Genomic DNA, 19,418 nt, shown 5'->3' on the forward strand with positions numbered 1-19,418 from the left:
CGTTCTTCTCTATTAAAATATAATTTCGAGAGAAAGGAGGGGAGGGCTCGGGATGAATATTCAAGGGGACCGCGACTAGCGAGCGCGTCGACGCGGAAATCGTTATGCGCCCGTCCGTACAATCGTATTGAGCCTCGGAGCAAAAACTCGAGCACAATTAATCGGCTAATTGATGGTACTCGGACGTTTCCGAGGGGGAGAAAGGAATGCTCTTCCTCAGGGTGCTCCTCCGGGCTAACGACGACGCTCCACAGAGCGGGCACGCATATTATTGTCTCGTTTCTCGAGCCCCGAGAAAAAACAATCCTCCGCGAGCGACACGCCCGCTGAGAAGCAGCGCGACGCGTCTGCGTCTCGGCATTAAATTAGCAAATCTAACGCACTAATTAAAATATCGTTCGAATCCCGCGCCGCGTCCCGCCGAGCACCATCTTCCGCTACGCTTTCTTCCTCTCGCGCCGTCTCCGCGAGCTGGAAGCGTGCTAATGAAGCGTCGCGCACCAACGCTCGACGGAATAGATTTCAATGCGATTAACCCCGGTCCGACTGCTCGTAGGAAGCCCGCATTATGAGAATGAGACGCGTCTTCGATCAGCGTTTCAACTTTCAAATAAAGTTTTCTACTATTTCAACTTGGCGCGCGAATGGAAAAGCAAAAATTACGGACGAATGGCACTTCGATCGTGTCGGGAACCAGAAAAATGTGCGTTTTCGAGGCTCCTCCGGGATGAAATTATTTTCGTGTACAGTGCAACTTTTCTCTACGACGAGGCTGATTCAAGCCCGAGTTTCCGGAGCGATGTTCGAGCGCGCGCGTGTACACTTTTGTAACGACAACGAACGAAAGGCGACTTGGCTAAGTGGCTCGGGTCGCGATGGTAATTTTGCTTCGAATCGGTGCGATGTGTAAAATTGATGGGATTGAGGAGACGCGGATGGATCGAGCCCCGAGGGATAGCGCCGCGAAGAGCGATTGATTCTCGGGCAGGAGGTGTTTCTCGGGACGACGATGAAGGAGGAGGCCCGGAGGGCGCTACGGCACGCGCTGCTCCGCTACGCTCGATCGCCTCTGACGAGTCAATTCAGTGGCGCGGAGACCGCGGCGTCTGACGCGCTTTAATGCCTTATTTATAAGCGCGTTTACGTGGGCGAGTGGCGTGCGAGGGGCCAGGTGCAGGGGAATCGACGGCGAGATAGTTTTCTCAATGGGAGCGCGGGCCCCGGATCGTTGGGCCGTTGGAGGTGCAATGAGCGCGTTACGCGGCTCGTATCCGCGGTGAGAAGGGCACGAATACCAGTTCAGCTGGATATCGCGACGAGTCTTTGGGGCGTCGAGGAAACGCGTGTGCTCGTAGCTCATTCGCGCGTTTAATAGCGCCGAGTCGACTCGCGCGTATACGTGCGAGAGCTCCGCGAGCACCTCTGTAATATCGCGGCGGGTTTGTCGTCCCGCGGTACGAAACGCGGACGTTTATTTCCACGGGGATATAAAAATAGAGAATAAAAGTTATTTATAGCCGCGAATGCAGCGCTCGGAAGGAGAGTAAACGGCGGCCAGCGGGATCGCGCTAATTGAGCGAGCGGCGCGTGCTACCGGGCGCGCCGCGGCTCAATGACAAGGCGTTGAGACGCGTGTCGCCCTATCGAGCGGCACGATCTTAATTCGATTAGTCGAGGTGGCCAGTGGACCGCGACGCTCCGACGTCGAGATCTCTCGCCGCTTATGTATAAATATAGCCGCGCGTATATAACGCCTCTAGGAACTCGACGGGCGGAGATTACTCGAGCGAGAAGCCTGCAGAAGCGATGGATCGCCGAGGGGAGCTCGATTTTTACGATCCATCGACAACAGACCCAGTTCTCGCGGGCCCACGGAGACGAGAGTCTCGGCTTTTCTCCCCAGATTTTCGTGAGAGCAGGTCGCGACTTTGCTCTCGGATCTCTTGCGCCCCGTATAGCTTCGCGATTTCTATTGGTACTTGGCTCTGTGACGAGATGAATAAGCGGCTTCTTATAAAAAGAGACGACTCACGAGTTCACGTGTTCATTATAGAAACGACGGTGTACGGCGCATGCGAGGCTCATATACTTTTGATATTTTCGTATACGTCTATGGCCGAGAGAGTGGTGGCGAGAGCGGTGAAAGATAACTGTCTAGTTGATCCGTAGTGCGGGAGACACGCCGCTCAACAGGTATATCGTGACTGTGAGCTCCGCGGCGAGCTCGGGATACGAGACCGCACGCGGGAACGTGAGTGTATCTCGTATGACGGAGGAATATCGCGGGCTCCGTGTGTGCCGCGAGTTGCCAGAGAAAGAGGGAATTTAGCCCCGGGAGGAGCGGCCGAGCGGAGCGGGATCGCGCCGAGAAATAATGAAGACGTCGTGCCACGGGATAATCATAGGTGATTTAGAACTCGGATTTGTTAAATATTATAACGGGGTGGAGAGCGCGCGAGGGACGGAGACGACGCGCCGCGCGCGGTTCTTTCCCGCGGAGCTTGACATTAACCGCTTCGAGATAAAGCGCGCCGCATTCGTCGCCGCCCCGGTGAAAAAGCTGTCAGCGACTCTCGATTGTTGTCAGGGGGAATGAGAACTGAACGGGGGGCTTGAGCAAGAAGCGAAGCGGATTTCCGAGGCCTCTCGGCTCGGATTTACCGAGTGTGGAGCGACTTTTTTGCTCTTTCTCTTTCCTCCCGAGCACTCGTCGGCGCGATCCACGTGCCGAGCGAATTGCGTGCCCGACACGCCCAGCCCCGGTGCGTGCGCGACAACCGCGGCTTTGCACGTTCTCGCGGGTATCCCTCGCGCGATCGATTCTCGCCCGGGATGCTACGCGAGTATCCGAAGCGTCTCACCGCACTCGCCTGCTTTTCCCGTTACGGCTCCGTTTGACCAGCAACTTATCCAACTTTATCAGTAATTACGGAAAAAATACGATCGACGACGGACCGCGTCACTAACCTACGGGAAAACTGCCCGCTCCCCCCGAATAAACAGCGCCTCGTCGCGCAACAACGTATTCGAATGTAGAGACGAGAGTTGTAAGCATTGCCCGGGAGTATGCAAGCTGTTTAACGATTCCTCGCACCGAGCGTGTGGGCATATCGCGTAGCCGCATGACTCAGCGATCGAGCCCGCTCTAGGACAACGGAACAAAGATCGCGCGCGCGCGAGCGCCCGCAGGAGGAAAACAAAGTGAGAAGTGAGATGGGAGAGAGCGAGGAGCGAACAGGCGGGAGGAGTAAAAGCGAGAGGAATCTTTCGCAGCTCGTTCATATACGCACGATCACTTTCCCGATGGCTGTGCTCCTCTCGTACTCCGAGGAGAGGGAACAAAGAATAGAGGAGTTGACTGAGGAGAGAGAAAAAACGTCGAGAGAGGAGAGAAAAAAGAGAATCGAGCGCTCGGGGATCGTCGTCGCGCGCCGGATACGCGCTCTCTGCATTTCTAACGAGTCGAAGCAAACAGCACGCGGGGATCAAGCTCAATGGACGCGTCAAGATCCATCGTCACGCTCCCCGTTGTCACCCGTGCCCGCCACCCCTCCCTCTCGCTCGCCTCGCCTCGCCTCGCCTCGCCGAGTATATACGAAACGTCGTCGTACACTTTATCGTATCGTTATAAATGCAAACGCCATTTTATGGGCGCGCAGGGCCAAGACGAGAAGGCTCTCGTACGTTAAGCGCATAAAGTAGTCGGGGCGAGGGGGCCGATGCGATCGGAGAGATCGAAGCTCTGAAAAAAGGAGGGTACGAGGCGACCGGCGGGAAGGGCAAAGGGGGGGAGGGAGAGAACGGGACGGAAAGATCGCGCGCGCGCGCGCGAACGAGCGCCCGCTCAAAATGCAATCCTTGCGCCGATGATTTATACCGCGACGTTGCCCGCCCGCGGGGCAGCAGGATGTCGCACGTCTCTTATTTATGTCTCTATCGCCTCCCGGGCCTGCTCCCTCTTTCCCGCCGTTTTTCCCGGACAGAAGCGCGAGGGCTCGAGTTCCTCGGCTTTAATTCTATTTTTAATCTCCCCCCAATGAAAGCCTGGGTAAAAACTGCAAGTTTTCTCGAGGATTTTGAGAAAATCTCGCGGCGCGCCCGCGCCCTTTCCCCGCCGTGACAGCTCATTCACGCCGCCCGCTCGCACGCACGCACGCTCTCGAAGAAACGTGCTCGAGCCCCACGCTCCGATCGATTCGAGACGCATGACCTCCCCGCAAACTGTGTAATTTAGCGGTTCAGAGGTTATCTCTATGTACGTATTGCGAGGAAAGCAACAGTGATTTATGCTCCGCGAGCCCGAGCTCGCGGCCCCGTTCTCCAGGGGTAAGCCTCTCGCCGTCGTGACTAGCTACGGTTACGTCGCACGAGCGCGTGCGACACTTGCGTGGGACGTCGATGTCGATCGAGACGGCGCTGACGCGCGGCCCCGACGCGATAACGCCCTCCGAGTACGAGCCTCTCGGAAATTCGCTCGCGAACCAGCGGAAAAGTTGCCAAGCTACGCGCGCACACTCCCGAGCTCCCATCCCGAGCGGAGCTCCCATCCGCGCCGAGATCTATATTCAGACACATTAAGAACGCCGATCGTGTAATAAGCGGGGACCGAAAAATTAGCATCTGCCCAGCTCGCCCGCTCGCCCGAGACAATGCCTGATTTGAATAACAATGTTCGCTACCGTGTGGGCTTCTAACTCTCGGAGGAGCTGTACATGCGCACCACCCTCCGTGCACGCTCTCGACGCACACACCGAGCCGTACGGCCAGCGTTGCTTCAACCATCGGAGAGCAGCGCCGTCGCTCGTATTGAAATCGCGTTTATCCTTGCAGCGAACGCTCACCGTTCCCCGGACGCGTGTATTGTCCTGTCTTTACGCGCGCGTGCAAGCGCAACTCGCGGAGTTATTCGCCCCCGCGATTCCCGTGGCCTCGTTTCTCGTAACGCCCGGAGAAAGAACGACGAAAGAACGGCTCCGGAATCGATCGGGAGGGAAGCATCATCGCGATATTCCGGAATAATTATTCGAAGGAGCGACTATTCCGAATGCCCAATCGATCGCGGATCGCCGCATATTTCAGGGACACTTTTTCTCTTATAACGACTCGATAAATACGTCTAAGAAATGCCTCCCAGCATATAGATGCGTTCGAGCAGTCTGGCCCTGAACGACGTATTTTTAGCTCCCCGCGGCCGGCCAGCTATAGATTCACTCGATATTATTACATCAGGCTTCCTCGCGATTTAACGAATGTGCAGGACCATCGGGGACGGGAATGAACACTTTTTCGTGACTCGAGTGACGATTTCGATGGTTGGATCGAGGAGCCGATAAATCCTCGAGTCCGTGAGGCTCTTCTTCGTCACCGTTTATTATAAGAACGTTCGACAATTGAGTGAATAGGTACGAGATTATTGAGCCCAATAAAGAGCATCAGCGGCTCCGCGTAAGAAGAATTTTACAATTGCTCGAGCGCTCTTCCCCCCGGGATTTTAGTCCCCGGGGGAAGAGGCAGAGAACTCGGTACCCTTGCGTCGTGTCGTCCTAAACACACGGAGGAAACGATCATCGATCGCATTAGCCCGGGCCGTATCGCGGAGCCCCGGAGAATCCGTTGGGCAGAAGTGGAGCGAGGGGTTCAATGAAAGGCCGTAGAAAAACAGGTGTTTAGCGATCCGCTACCGCACTCGCAGGCGCTATTATCGCTCGGAGCTTTGTATATCTTCGGCTCATAAAACTTTAGGATCGTCTCGGCTACGGTTCGCTTCGGAAACAGGTAGCCGAGGCGGCGGCGGCGGCGGCTGAAGATAGGCGAGCGTGCATCATCGTTCGAGGAGAATCCGAGGACAGAAATGTAACAGCGCTATTAATGTTTTATTGGGGTTTTCTCATTCGTGTTCCGGTTATAGTTTTCGTGTCGCGGTTGCGGCCGCCGAAAGGTGCGGCGGCCGGCCGCGAGCTCCGGAGGATCGAGGAGAGCGGGATTTTCTCTAATCGCGGGCATCCCCCTCATCGGAGGATAAAAACCGAATTCCGACGGGGCAATAGAAGCAGCGAATCCATAAAGTGCTCGGAATATTGTGGGGCCCTCCGATTTGGAAGGAGCTCGCTCGACGCACGAATCGAAGCGAGAGCGAGGGGTAGCCACTCGTTGAAATTCCTCGGTAATCGGTGCTCCTCTCGCGAGCGTCAACGCCCGAGAATTTATAACAGGAGAACAATGGCGAGGTATCACCAAGTTGGCAGTCCGTCCGCTCTCTGCGGGGCGAGCGCGTTACATTATACTTGACGAATATAATCGAGTCCGCGAGTATTTGTCTCCTTCTCGCTCGCACCGCCTGTTCCCTCGATACACAGGCGCGCGCGCGAGCAAAGCAGGCGAGAAACCGAACAGCGCCTCGTCGGAGCGTGCCCGCGTTCCCCGTACACACATAAACGTTCTGCGTGGGCCAAGACGCGTTATTCAGCGTCGTGCTTAAATTACAAAGTGAACGGTGAAACTGTACAACTCTCCGCAAGTATTATTACTCCTATAGAAAATATAAACTAGCAGCGTGCATATTATATTATTCGTATACACGCCAAGATTTAATACGAATATGAAAATGTGTGTATAGGTTTGTAGGCGACGGCGGGCAGAGATGCCGAAGAAGGACGTGAAATCGCGTTACCGAGGAGATTTCTCGACGGGAAGAATATCTGCCGCGCGAGTGCTGGCAAAACGAAACGGGCGCCCTGGAGGTGAGCACGACTTCTGGCTCGACTGCACACTCGCGCCTAGCTCTCCGCGCTCATCTTTCCAGCGGTTGGTATTTCGCTGCGCCGCGCGTACAACAAGCGACGCGATGAAAAAGAATAACAATTTCCCAACTCTCGGCGCTCTCGCGCCCTGACGAACCTCTCGCGTAGACACGTTGACGCGCCAAACGAGCGGTTCGTTAAAACTCGACGAGCAAGACGCAACGATATTTCCATGGCTTCGCATAAAAGCGGAGGAAGGACCACAATTTTCCCGTCACCATTTTCTCTCTCAGGCTTTTCCCCCGGCGCGCTGCCCGTTCTTCTTAACGCTTTTTCGCAACGGACTATTCCGCCGCGTGACACACGCGCTCATTTATTTCTGGCGAAATAGCCGCGCATGCACCCGTCGCATTTGTTCCTGTCATTAAACAGGTTGATGTGTCCGAACGGAAAAAGCGCTTTCAAGGTTCGCCCCCGCTCTCCGCTCTCGGTCCCAGTCCCAGTGCGCACACGTGCCGACAGTACCAACTTAGGCAATATCGAGGGAACCTCGCACGAGGAGTACGCGCCAACGAAAGGAAAAGTTTTGTCGTAGGGCGAGCACTAGCGCCTGTGGGAGCGCCCGTACGAGACAATGAGGCGGAGACCGTGTCAAATTTTCAACAAAGTAATTACCCTTCGATTGAAAAGCTGAAAAGCTCGCTCTCTCTCCGGCTCGTGCCCTTTTTACCTGAGCTCCCACCCACGCCTGCCTCATTTCCTATTGTTTTTCGAGCACCGCGCGAGCACATGTGGAACGCTCATCGCGATCGCTACCTCGCCACACGGTTCGAAGAGCGACGAAGAGCGAGGGAGGGAAAGAAAGAGAGAGAGAGAGAGACCGACCACCTCCTGGCAGCGTCTCATCTCATCGGATCTCGGGACGAGAGTACGCGGGAGATCGGGTGGGCAGTGCGGAGGAAAGCGGAATGGCATGAGTCACTGGGACGTCACACCCGATTCGATTCCCTCGACACTCCGCGTCACGGCGGCGTTAAATTCGTCGTTAATGAATTGCTCAAAAATGCTACTCTACGAATGGGAGCTCCGCGCGGAAGCGGAGAACCGTTAAAACACGCGGACGGGCACTCGCGGGGGGAGTCTTGTAAGAACGAGTCTTGTAACGAGGTCCGCGAGGACGTGAGAAACTTGGCGCGCCCGAGAGAATAATATCGTTGTTAGAAGATATTAGAAGAAATCGCGTTCGCGGCAAGTGCCCGGATCGAATAATAATGGCAACGAGGCTCGAAGCGTCGGAGCGCGGGGGCCGGAGGGCCGGGAAAGAGATCCGATAAGATAGAGCGATCGACTCGGAGCATCGTCGTCCTCGTCGTCCTCCTCGTCCCGGTCGTCCATTCATTCGGGCACAGACTCTCCGGGCATATATTTATAAATATATGTCTCGTATATTTGTTTCGAGGCTCTCAGTCCCTCGGCCGAGATCGCGCGCGCGCGCGTTTAAACTCCCCTCGCGATCCCGGCCGCGTTCGCCGGGCGATATCTCGCGCCGCGTGTATTAGAGCCATTGTGTTATCTGTCACGCTCGAGATACCCGAAGGACCAACACCGCACTCTCTTAACATATCGCTGCGTCGGGGCCAATAGCGAGAAAGAAATGCAAGATCCTCGGCCACGGCCGCGATATCGTTTCTCCTCTTTTTCCCCTCCGCCGTCGCTCGTCTCTCCACGCTTATTCCTTTCGCGCACGACTCGCTCGGAGCCGGACGGGCTGCGAGGAATTCCGCCAAAGAAACTGGTCCCGTCAGAGGCGTCAAAAGGCCTCGCGTGGGTGGCGGGCCGCGCGAGCATCTCCGATTCTTCGCACCACGCTCCCCCCCCCCGTGTGCTGCGCGCGGATCGATGACTTTGTGCGTTTTACATCGATTCTCTTGTCGAGCTTGAGCCCCACAGAGAACATCTCGTTCAGAATGAAATTTATACGATCATCCTTTGTAATTCGGAGGAGCCGGGGGCCCGCGGTCACGGAATCATTCAAAGTTGCGGATCTCGGTGGATTGCTGGGGGGGGGGGGAGAGAAAAATCTCGGGGAAATCGTGACCGTTGAACCTGATCGAGCATCACCTGCGTCGAGGCAGCTCGATATTTTTATTACCGATTCCCCTCCTCCCCGGGAGCGAATTTGTCTCAAGCTTAAAGATCGTCCGTTGTTCACTGCTCGCCTGCGGAGAAACGATTTAAATCGCCTCGAACGCTGAGACACGCACTTGTAAGCGCAGGAGATTGAATAAACTGCGTAATCCAGCGTTGAATGGTAGTCGCGGCGAGGCTCGAAGCTTTCGTATGTGGAGCATGGGACCGCTCTCGCGCCCATTGTTCATTGTTGGGAGACTCTCGAGCTATCGCCGGGTCATGGCCGCCGCCCCGTAACTCTCCTTCTCGAGAGTGGAACACCGTGAAAAGATCGCGGACACACTCGCATTCGCGGCTGCGAGCTGTGTCGCACACTCGGACGTTTTTTCACCTTTTTATGGCTCTCGCGCGCATAGACGGTGATCCGCGGTGATGTGTGCACGTGCGAGGAAAGAGAGACACGGATTCGAACCTCGTGCTCGAAGCGTTGCCGTGCGTCCATTATTTTCCTTCTTTTCTCGCTCTCATCCGCGCGGCGCACCGTGACGAGACCGGAATCGCTCCATCTCCGAGGCGAATGTCTTTCGATATAAATGCGAACTCGCTTTTTATTTATATCCTCCATCCCGATCGAGGCGTGTGCGATCTCCCGATCCGCCCGGGCGATCCGCGAACCCGCCACCCCGAAGGGCCAAGGTTTAAGGGGGCGACCAACGATCCGCTCCTCCGCGCCGCGGACTATTTATCACGAGATCGATCGCTATCTCGATGAGATACGCTCCCATCGGTGCCGTATCGATTCTCAAACCACAGCTTCAATTAACCTTATTAAAGGACCATTTATCTTTTCGCCGGCACCGATCGATCCGACCGCATTTAATTCTATCGCTCTCCTACCGACTATCTCCGCCGACATCTTCCATTCGATTCTAATTAGCTCAACTTTTATCAATGTTTCTTCTACTCGTGGTTCTCCGATCGACCCCGCGTTCACCCAACAGAACAAGCCACGGAGAAATCAACATTTTCATTCGACAGCCAATACGAACAATTGGAGTTTCATCATTTTACTTACAGCCGCCAAAAAAACGTGATTTTCTTGATTTTTTTTTTTCGGCATGATGATAAATGTTTGTTGAAAAACTGTGAGAGACATTCATTTGTACATATGTTCGTGTACTTGTACAATTTTTTTCATCAAAAAATTTATCAAAATGGCCCAACTCCAGCTGCATTCCAGTAGCACCTTTGCTTTGAGGATCACTTGCGCGGTGGATGCGGACATGATAACTAAAAAACTATTGGTTCGATCCGTACCAAATTTACACCGTTCATTTATAATTAAAATGGCCTGGGCCTGGACGAAGGATTTGTCAAAATTTTGTTTTAAAAAAAACAGTCTTACGGAAAAATTCATTTTTTGAGGTGTTAAATTTCGAATGAGTGAAAAAACGAATGGTTTTTCCGATTTCTCCGCAGGGAGAAAAATATTGTTGAATGAAGAAACTTGATTCGCTCCCGACAAATTTGTCGATCGAACGAAAGAAACTTTGGTTAGTCCAGTGACGGAAATAGCATCGGGAGCATCCTCGCCGGTGCATGTAGAGTTGTGAATAATTGTAAAAAAATTCATGAGACGATGAAGTCGCGAGAGCGGAAGTGTAGGCGCGCGGGCGTCGCCGAATCGGCGCGAGTGTCTCGTTCACTTCCCAAATCCGGCTTGTCGCGGCTCTCGACGAGAGGGTGGCAGGTTCTCATCACGGGAATAAACTGCGGAGAGATCGGATTTTAAGTCTCGAAGGCGGGTGTAAGTTGGCGCGTTCCTGGCGCATCTTGGCGAGAAGAGCTAATGAAGCGGACGAGACGAGAAGGTCTGAAAAAGAAACGAGAAGCTCTCCGGGTGATGGCCGAGTCTCTCGGCGTCGAGTGCTCCACTAGCGGGGCGTGGCCGCATTCATGAATACCAAATCCGTCTTGACTTACGAGGGAAGCGAGAAAGTCTTTCGAGAGGAGAACGACGAGGAACGAGGCACTTTCGCCCCCGGTGCTCGCGGGTGCAGTTTCCTGGAGCTCGTTCTCCCCCGTTTCCAGGTCTCTCGCTCTATTTTCGAGTGAAGCTCGAGAAAAGAGATTCGGAGAATGGCCTCGACGGAGGTGAGAGAAGCGAGCGACGAAGCGCCTCGTTTCGCAGCTTTCGCAACGCTCGCGTTGCGGCGTTATCGCGATGTCGTTGGGGGGACTCGCGAATCTCTGAATAGAAGAGACGCCGTGGACACGACAGAAAGAAGCCCGGTGCGTTTGAGTCTAATGTGCAGCGAAGGATGCATGTGGCGCGAGGACTCCCGGTTGTTCGTCCTTGTAGCGGAGAGACGCGCACACCGCGGGGCCGGAAACGCGGCTCGGAGTGCGTTCCCCCCGCGTCCCGGCTGGCGAACGCCCCCGTTTCCGGCAAACGGTGCCTCCGCGGCGGCAGAGTCGTTTTGGCTCGCGAATCTCGGGCCCCTCGATCCGCGGCTGGTATTAGCCTCGTTTTAGTTGCGATACGCCGGGGAGATGTGTGCACACGTTGTTTCTGTACGCGGTGTTGCTCACGCGCGGCCGCCGGAAATGGGAAAGAAGCGCGATTGCATCGCCCGGGCTGCCGGCGAGTATCGGCAGCGGGGAATGGGAAAAGATAAGAATAATCGCTCCTCGGCGGAGGCGGCGGATGAGCAATGTCCAACGGGATCGCGCGGTGTCATCATTTTTAGCGGGGAAATCTGGAACGACTTCGCTAGTACAATCGCCCGCACGAGAGACGCGCCCGGAGGGATTGCGAGAGCGCGCGAGAGGAAACAGCGCCGCGGGGAACGGACGCGAGAGATGACGCGAGGTCGTCGATTGCGCGGCGCAACGCTGACAAAGGGCGGCGCCCCGAGTGCGGGACCTGGGAAACGGTCAGGGTGGAAGAGGGCCCCGCGAACGGGTACACGCGACGAAAAGGATGAGGTGTACGTCGCTGTCACTCGCGATCTATCCATCCGGAGGAGAGCCGCCTAAGAACGACCGAAACGACCGTCCTGCTCTCCCGCGAGACAATGCCCCGTGTACGTGTTTATTTGTGTGTACCGATTGCGCAACCACTCCTTCCGGTGCGCTCGCTCGACAACGAGGAGTTGTCCGTTCTCCGCGCGCGCGAGCTTGTCGCAATCCTCGCTAGCAGGATGTCGACGAGGCTGCACCGACGCAGTGCAGCCAGAGAGAGAGAGAGAGAGAGAGCGAGTTTGCTCTTTCTATTTCTCTTACAACTGCGGCAGCAACGATGCACAAACCTGACCCCGATCCTTCCTTCCCCCGTTTCGATAATCTTTTCTCAATTCTCGTTCGCTTCGACGCACCAGCGCGTCTTGGCCTCTTTTCTTTTATTCTTTCGCATATCGCGGAGCAGCGCTCCGAGGAATCTCGGCTCGAGGCGCACGCCTATATGAAAAGGAGGCTCTCCGGAATTCCCTGATTACTTGAAATTTAGTCGTCGACTGACGTAATCGCGGTTAGAAGATCCGCGAGAGCAAGAACCGGAACGGAAATCGTAAAGATCGTGGAGGGAGTTTCGCTCGCCGGAAAAACAGAAATTTTGAATGCTCGCTGAAGAATCGGACTGTCGGAGGGCCCGAATAGTTCGCAAACGATGATTCATACGCTCGGTTCGTCCCACGTCTCGAGCCCTGCCAGAGATGTGCAGCAACGCGCTTTGTGCAACGAGCCGCACCAGGAGCGTTGCGCCAACGCCGCCCGGGCTCATTCCGTCCGAGAATAAGGAATCGTCAACGCGGCTCTTCACTACTCGCCGCGTTTCCTGCCGAATAATCGTGCCCGTAGATTTTCGTGGCGACTTTTTCGAACGCCACTGAGCCTCCGGTCTTACCCGACGTGAGACCCAAAACGTTTTCCGAGAGAATAAACGAGGCGCGAGGAGATCTTAGATTTTTATGGTCCCAACAGCAGGTTCCCTCGATTATTATTCCGTGTAAAAACGAGCGGAACTTCCTCCTCTATAAAAGTAGCTGAAGCTGCGTATTTATAATTCCTCTGTTTTTCCTACTTTTGTCACGAGTCTCCAACTTCCTTTTTCTTATTTTTCTTTCCTTTTCGTCCTTTGAATTTAAACCTCCGTCGATGTAGATACGCGCAGCTGAGGACGGGCCCGGGGGAGGGGACGCAGGCCGAGAAGACTCTTTGGAAATTCGTCCCGGTGGATCGTGACCGAAAAGGAGGCACGTGCCCGCGCGGGTCCTTGAGAAAAGGTCGATCCTACGAGGATTTCGTCCCCCGCCTCCCCCTGCCTGTAAACAACGTTCTCGATCGGGTCGCGTTGGACGCTCGCAGCAGAATTAAAGCATGAGAAAAAAATGCCATCCGGCTAAATATCGCGCGTCCGCTGTTACACAAACCCCGAGCGTAACTCGATCGAGCGCGCACTGAGAAAAACAATTGTCCCGGAACGACGGAGCTTCGTCGTGTACCGTCACGCAACGCTGATCGATTTAATCGCGAGATTTTTCCCCCTCCCGAGGCTTTCGCGAGACTCGAGATGTGTGTGCTAATATGTAACATGTGGATCGCGTCGTCGCTTACGGAACTCGCAAGGTCCTCCGAAGGCGTCTCAAGGTTCACCTCCTTTTCGCTTCGTTTCTTTCCTCGCTTCCTCGTGAGTAATCGCCGCGTATCGCCGTCCTACCGTGACTTCGTTTTTACACGCACGCTTATGTCACATCCGACCGCTCTCGCGATCCACCATTCGCCTCTGCCATTTTTTTATTTCGCTCGTCCCCTTTCGCGTACGCGCCTCAATGAAGCCCCTTCGTCGTTACGCTCGCCAATAATAACACAGCCCCGTCGATCACTAATCAGATGAGTGAATCCCTATCTCGGGGCTATCAAATGTTGCCAATTATGCGGACAAGCGCGTCCTTCTTCTCGCTGGAGAACGCCGCGGCTGCGGACGTTCGCTTTAGCCGATGTCGACCGGTCTCGAGAGCCCAGGAATCATCCACGAAACAAGCCACTGATTCGCGTGACGCGAATTATTCGTTGACGGAGACGATCTCGACGGGGATTTCCAACGCTTGGCTCTGCAGGTGGCAAAATTTCTCTTAACTTTTCTTTATTTCTCGTGCTATCTCCTGAAATATCACGAATTTGGAATAAATTATTCTATACTAAATTATTTCTTATAAAATTACGGAAAAAAAAACAAACAAACAAAAAAGTTGAATCTCTAGCTCCGTTTGATCCGAAGATACGATCGGATACGAAGATTGACCTAAATTCGAAAATCAGAAATATCGAAAAACACTCTCAATCTCTGAAACTAACGCGAAATCTAACAAAATTATCCCATCTTTTATTCCCCATGAAATAAGCGAGAAAAGAAGAAAAAATTTTATTTGCCACCTTCGGTTGATCCAGAGATACGCGAGGAGTCAAAGATTCTTAATAAAATACCGAGAATTCTCGATATTTCGGTTCGATTATTCAATTTTGATGAATAAAAACGATGAAAATCGAGTCGATCGCAGAGATTTTATGAGAAAAAGTTTGTGGGATCAATGACTTGGACCGAGTGAATAATTAGCGGAGGTACCGGTGCCCTCGCGCAGTGAGAAACGGCGGAGGGCAACGTTAAAGTCTCAATCGTGGCAGGACATTGAGAAATATCCTACCTCATCTCTGGCATCGGGTACGAATCGAGTTCTCGCGGTGGATACATTCGAAGGGGGATGCTAATGACGCGTCGTTCCGAAAGAGCTCATCGCGCAGTAAAAGCCTAAATCAATGTACGGAGGAGCGAATACCTTAATACGTGCGCGAGGATCGCATATGCAGGAGGCGCTCGCTTCTCGTCCGTCCTTTCGAGCTGCACGGCGAAACCATTAGGCGAGAGGATCAATAATTAATACGAGGGAGGGTGAAAAAAGTCCGGAGCATCGCTATATCAGCGGATGTTGCTTCGAGAATTGCTAGAGTCTCGTTTCTACTTGATTTCTCATTTGCGTCCATACAGACCGAGTCAAAATTCGGTGGGATGAAGAGCGCTGGTTTTTATTTAAAAAAAAAAAAAAACATTCGAAAAAAGGAACCGCGAGGCGTAATCGCGTGCCGGAGATTCGTGCCGATTGACACAGCAAGCGATTTCGCCTACTTCGAATCCACCGAACGGTGAACGCAACTGGTTCCGAGGCAACAATCGCTTTTTGCATCCACTGTACGATGATCCTCGTACAGAGATGCACAGCTGACTCGAGACGCAGCTTCTCATCAGCTCCAACGCTTTTCATCCTCCCTATCGATGAGCTCGCACTCTCGTCGCCCTTAAAAGGATCGTACAAAACGCAGGGCTCTTGCCTTTTGCACTCTCCCGCGAAGCCTGTGGCTCTACTAAACTGGTGTAATATGCATCTGCGCATACGCGCCGAGTCCCCGGACGCAGCAACGCGGAATTTATCAGCAGTACACTCTCGGAGCGTTGTATTATTAGATCATCAGGGAACGGACTGCTTACGCGGGTACGACTCACTCGAAGCCTCCGCGTCACGTCGAACGTCAATTAATGGACTCGCAGATTACCGAGCGGCGTCGATTAACATTAATCTTGACCTGCGAAGCCGATCCGGTGAAGATGGACGAAGAATGGACTCCGAAGAGCTTGAAACGGAAAAATTGGTCCTTCGAAACCCCGGAGCAGGAGGAAAATGTCGAAAGAGTCGAGTGATAAAATCAAGGCGAACGAGCCTTGGAAGGAAGAAGAATGAGGCGAGAGCGAAAAAATATATATTTATTCGCGAGAAACGGGAGGCCTCGGAGGGAGAGCGAGGAGAGGCGAAGATCGCGTGCCACGAAACGATTTGCCGCCCAAAGGATCGAGCTACCGAACTCCGCTATCGGCTTCTTAATGCTCGATTAAAGTCGACCGAAATTTTAGTGGCTATTTTCAAAATGGAAATCACCGAACCTCTACCTCTCTCTTCCCATCTCTTTCTGACATCCTGCTGCTACGTAACATCCCGATAGTTGCAAAAAGCAGATCCAAAGGTCCGTCGACGCCCCTCCGCCTCCTCCAGGGAACGTTCACGGGGTCCTCGGTCGCGATCCTCTGCACGGGCAGTGAAAGCGGTTTGCTTATCTGCCCGGGCCCGCGGTCCGATAAAGCAGACGAGAGCGAACGAGAGATGACGAGATCCTGGGGCAGAGGACGCGTCCACGGGGAGGTCGAAAGCTCCGGAGATTCTGGCGAGCCCGCTTCTGATTCGATAATCGTTGGAATGATGCGGCGCGTATAAAATAACTCGAAACGTGTTTGAAACGAGTTTACTACGCGCCCGGGCCCCGAGCACTCATATTTCACGAAGGCGCCAGCCGATAAGACGGAGCCTCGTCGAGCCGAGTAATGCCCGAGTCTTACAGCCTGGTGGATCATTAAATCGAATTGGTAACGACGCGACGGAAAATATGAGCCTTCAAACGTTTACGCTCCTCGCTCGATCCGGCGACGATCCTTCAGGCGATTTTTATCGCGAGCTCATTCTCGTTGCGCAACGCCCGGAGGCAGCCAACAAGCCGTGAAATTGGGCCGAGGGCGAATCGAGGCGCGAATCGTCACCGCTGCGACGTTACTTTTCCGCCGAAATACCTGGAACAGTAGAAAAACGTCGGAGGATCGTTCGTCCGGACGGCCGGGAGCCTGTCAACGAATACTCGCGTTCGCCTCGCCAGGAACACGGCCCTTGAAGCATCGACGAAAGCCAAGAATAGGAAGAAAAGGAATTTGAACTCGAGAGATAAAAAATCGAAAAATTGGCAATGCGCGCCTCGAGGACGCGCGCGCTCTCCCTCGCATGGGCTCGTAGCAACGTGCATAATGGCGTGTAAAAGTGCAAACCGGTCGCGGTCATGGGATCTCTTCGAAGCTCCTCGCTCCCCCCCCCGAGCGTATCTCGCCTCTCCCCATTCTTTCGTTCCACGCTACCACCCTCCCGTTCCCCGTGTCTATAAAAGAAGAAGAGGACGATGAAGAAGCAAGAGAAGGAGGAGCACAGGAGGGGGAGAGGCGCCTTTTCAGATTTTGTAAATCGAGGCTGACCCCTGTGCCTCGGTGAACCCTGCTCGCCCTCGAGCCGCTCTCGCCCCCCGCTCCGCGAGAGATCGAGTTACCGCGATCGCGAGAAAGTACTCCTGACCACGAACGCGACGTGCACCACCACTCCCATATCGCCAGGACGAGAAAATCCTGGTGTAACGCGTTGTTCCTGCTTTTCCGGGATCAACGATCTCGATTTTGTTCATGAGATGATGGCGAGCCGCAATTCTGATCTTCAAACCTGACTCGGGGAGAGCTGACTCGGGGAGCGCAGCCTGGAGAAATCTCGTGCTGGCTCATGGCGCATGTGCCCGAAAGTCCAATCAAATTGAAAGAAACCTGCGACGAATTAAGCAATTAAGTAATTTCAATGCCCGTTAATAAACCGTGAGGAAGAGAGAGAGAGGGAAATGCAGTAGCGAAAATAAATCCCGCGGAGGTCGCTCGCCAAGATATTTAATTAAGAGGAGATATAAAAGCGTTGCACGCAACGAGATGATTAAACGGTTTATTCGGACAGGATTTAAAGCTCCAAAAATAACATTTATTTCCGAGCAGCAGATGCGGAAAAAAAAACGAGCGAATAGTAAATGTCAAAGGTACACGCAATCCCCGAGCGATTACTCGGTAGGCGACGTACAACTTTTTTTATTTGTCACGATACCGAAAATATCATCTTTTAATTATCACTCGGAGATTGTTTCATACTCGTTTCTATCCGCACGATTCTGCTTTGTTATTGGTCGTCAAATCGATCCGGCACCAATCTTACCACGGAGAAATGATCGTTTTAATACCCCGATAAATAACTCGTGGCACGTATTCATCGACGCATTATCAATTTGACTGCACTCACCTCGAAAGCTTGTTCAAACATCGATGAACTTTATGACTTTTTAACACCGGAAGCGTACGCTTCGATGCGACGTGCCATTTCCAATAGAGTTTTGTCGTTTATAATCCGAAATCACGATGCATCCCGATCCAAGGTACTTCCGGAGATCAAGGAGCAAAATAAAAATCTCACGAGCTCGGTGCCCAGGTTTTTTTCCAACTTTCAGTATCGCGATGAAAGCAATTCAGCAATCTGTAAATAAAACAAACTCCGGTCAATATTCGCCAACAAAATGCATCGAAAAGTTTCTCGATAAAGCAATTTCTTCATTTTTCCTGCGACATTAATCATGAATCATGATGAAAAAACGATTATTAATGCCGATATTTTTAAAGCGTTCGAAGCAGAAAACAATTCGAGGATCTTCCAGACTGGTTCGACGATGAGAACCTTTCCTTCAAACGTTTTTTACCGCATCAACCAGTTTTCTTTTTTCCTTCAACTTCAATGAACTTTTTTGTTTTTTAATCGAAGATTCTCAAAATCCATGAAAACACACTTCGTCGAAGAACGCAAAAATAATTTGATGGACTGAAAGTTACGAATGAAACGATACAAAAAGTTTTGACACTTTGAGCCTTTCCTCGGCCCTCGACGAAGGTCCGAATCGTTGGTACGATATATCAAGAGCATCAAAAGCCCCCGAGGATTAAAAAAAAATATATTTATTACAGCTGGGCTCGTCCGGGATTTGAACCCGGGACCTCTCGCACCCGAAGCGAGAATCATACCCCTAGACCAACGAGCCGGGATGAAATGAAAATCGTACATGACTTTGAAAAATTGGAGTATTTTGAGTGTGACATTCATTCAAAAATCGTTGATAAATATTTCTTTGTCGAGGATTATACGAATTATAGAAACGTCGGTTAATTATGAGAAATGTAATTTTGTCATAAACTATTGAAAAAAGCATTTGAACGTTAAATTTTTCGATTCAATATTGACCCTCAATATTGTTTATTTCAACGTCGTCGATAATTGACAAAAATCTCGGTATTTTGTGGATATTTTATCGTTCAATCGATTCATTGAATCAGCGCACTCTCATCCCACAGCGACTTTGAGCAGTGAATTGAGCCCTCGGATAGGCGAAGGTGGCAGCTCAGAACCTGTGGCGCCATCTCTTTGAACGAGTGAGCAACAGGTTCGAGCTGCTAACGCAGGTGCCTGAGCTCCGTGACTAAAATTTTCGATTGAAACTTTTGGAGACTCGACGACGACAAAGCTGGAGGATGATTTTTCAGTATTCTCGCAGTTCTGAAATATCAAAAAGTACGTTACTGTTGGACAGAAGTAGTTTCCTCGTGAATGTGTACCGAAACTAAGGTAATAACTCGAAAATTAGTACAATAAAAAAGCGACGTTTGGTGGGTCACGAGTTTTTTGTCCCTCGTTTTTTGGTCGCTCGTATACTTCCTCGGTAAAGAAATATACTTTTTTACTCGTTTTCATAAAAACTTGGTGTTTTATGAGCTCGCCAATAACGTTTGTTGGAGAAAGAGCAAAAGAAGAGAGAAAGCAATGGAAATGTCAT

The 19,418-nt window shown here is 52.5% G+C and overlaps 1 protein-coding gene and 1 non-coding gene across 2 annotated transcripts in view; both read right to left on the reverse strand.

Moving 5' to 3' along the window:
* Nucleotides 1–19,418, reverse strand: part of LOC122415944 (putative sodium-dependent multivitamin transporter) — a 105,679-nt gene that overhangs the window by 76,743 nt on the left and 9,518 nt on the right. Inside the window, exon 6 of the mRNA XM_043428555.1 lies at nucleotides 17,843–18,073. The gene's annotated coding sequence lies outside the window, so the exon portion shown is untranslated. The remainder of the gene's footprint in view (nucleotides 1–17,842; nucleotides 18,074–19,418) is intronic.
* Nucleotides 18,558–18,629, reverse strand: TRNAP-CGG (transfer RNA proline (anticodon CGG)). Its single transcript has one exon. It is a non-coding gene; the product is annotated as a tRNA-Pro (tRNA).

The sequence above is a fragment of the Venturia canescens genome, chromosome 9 (genome assembly GCF_019457755.1).
Source record: "Venturia canescens isolate UGA chromosome 9, ASM1945775v1, whole genome shotgun sequence".
In the NCBI taxonomy this organism is placed as follows: Eukaryota; Metazoa; Arthropoda; class Insecta; order Hymenoptera; family Ichneumonidae; genus Venturia; species Venturia canescens.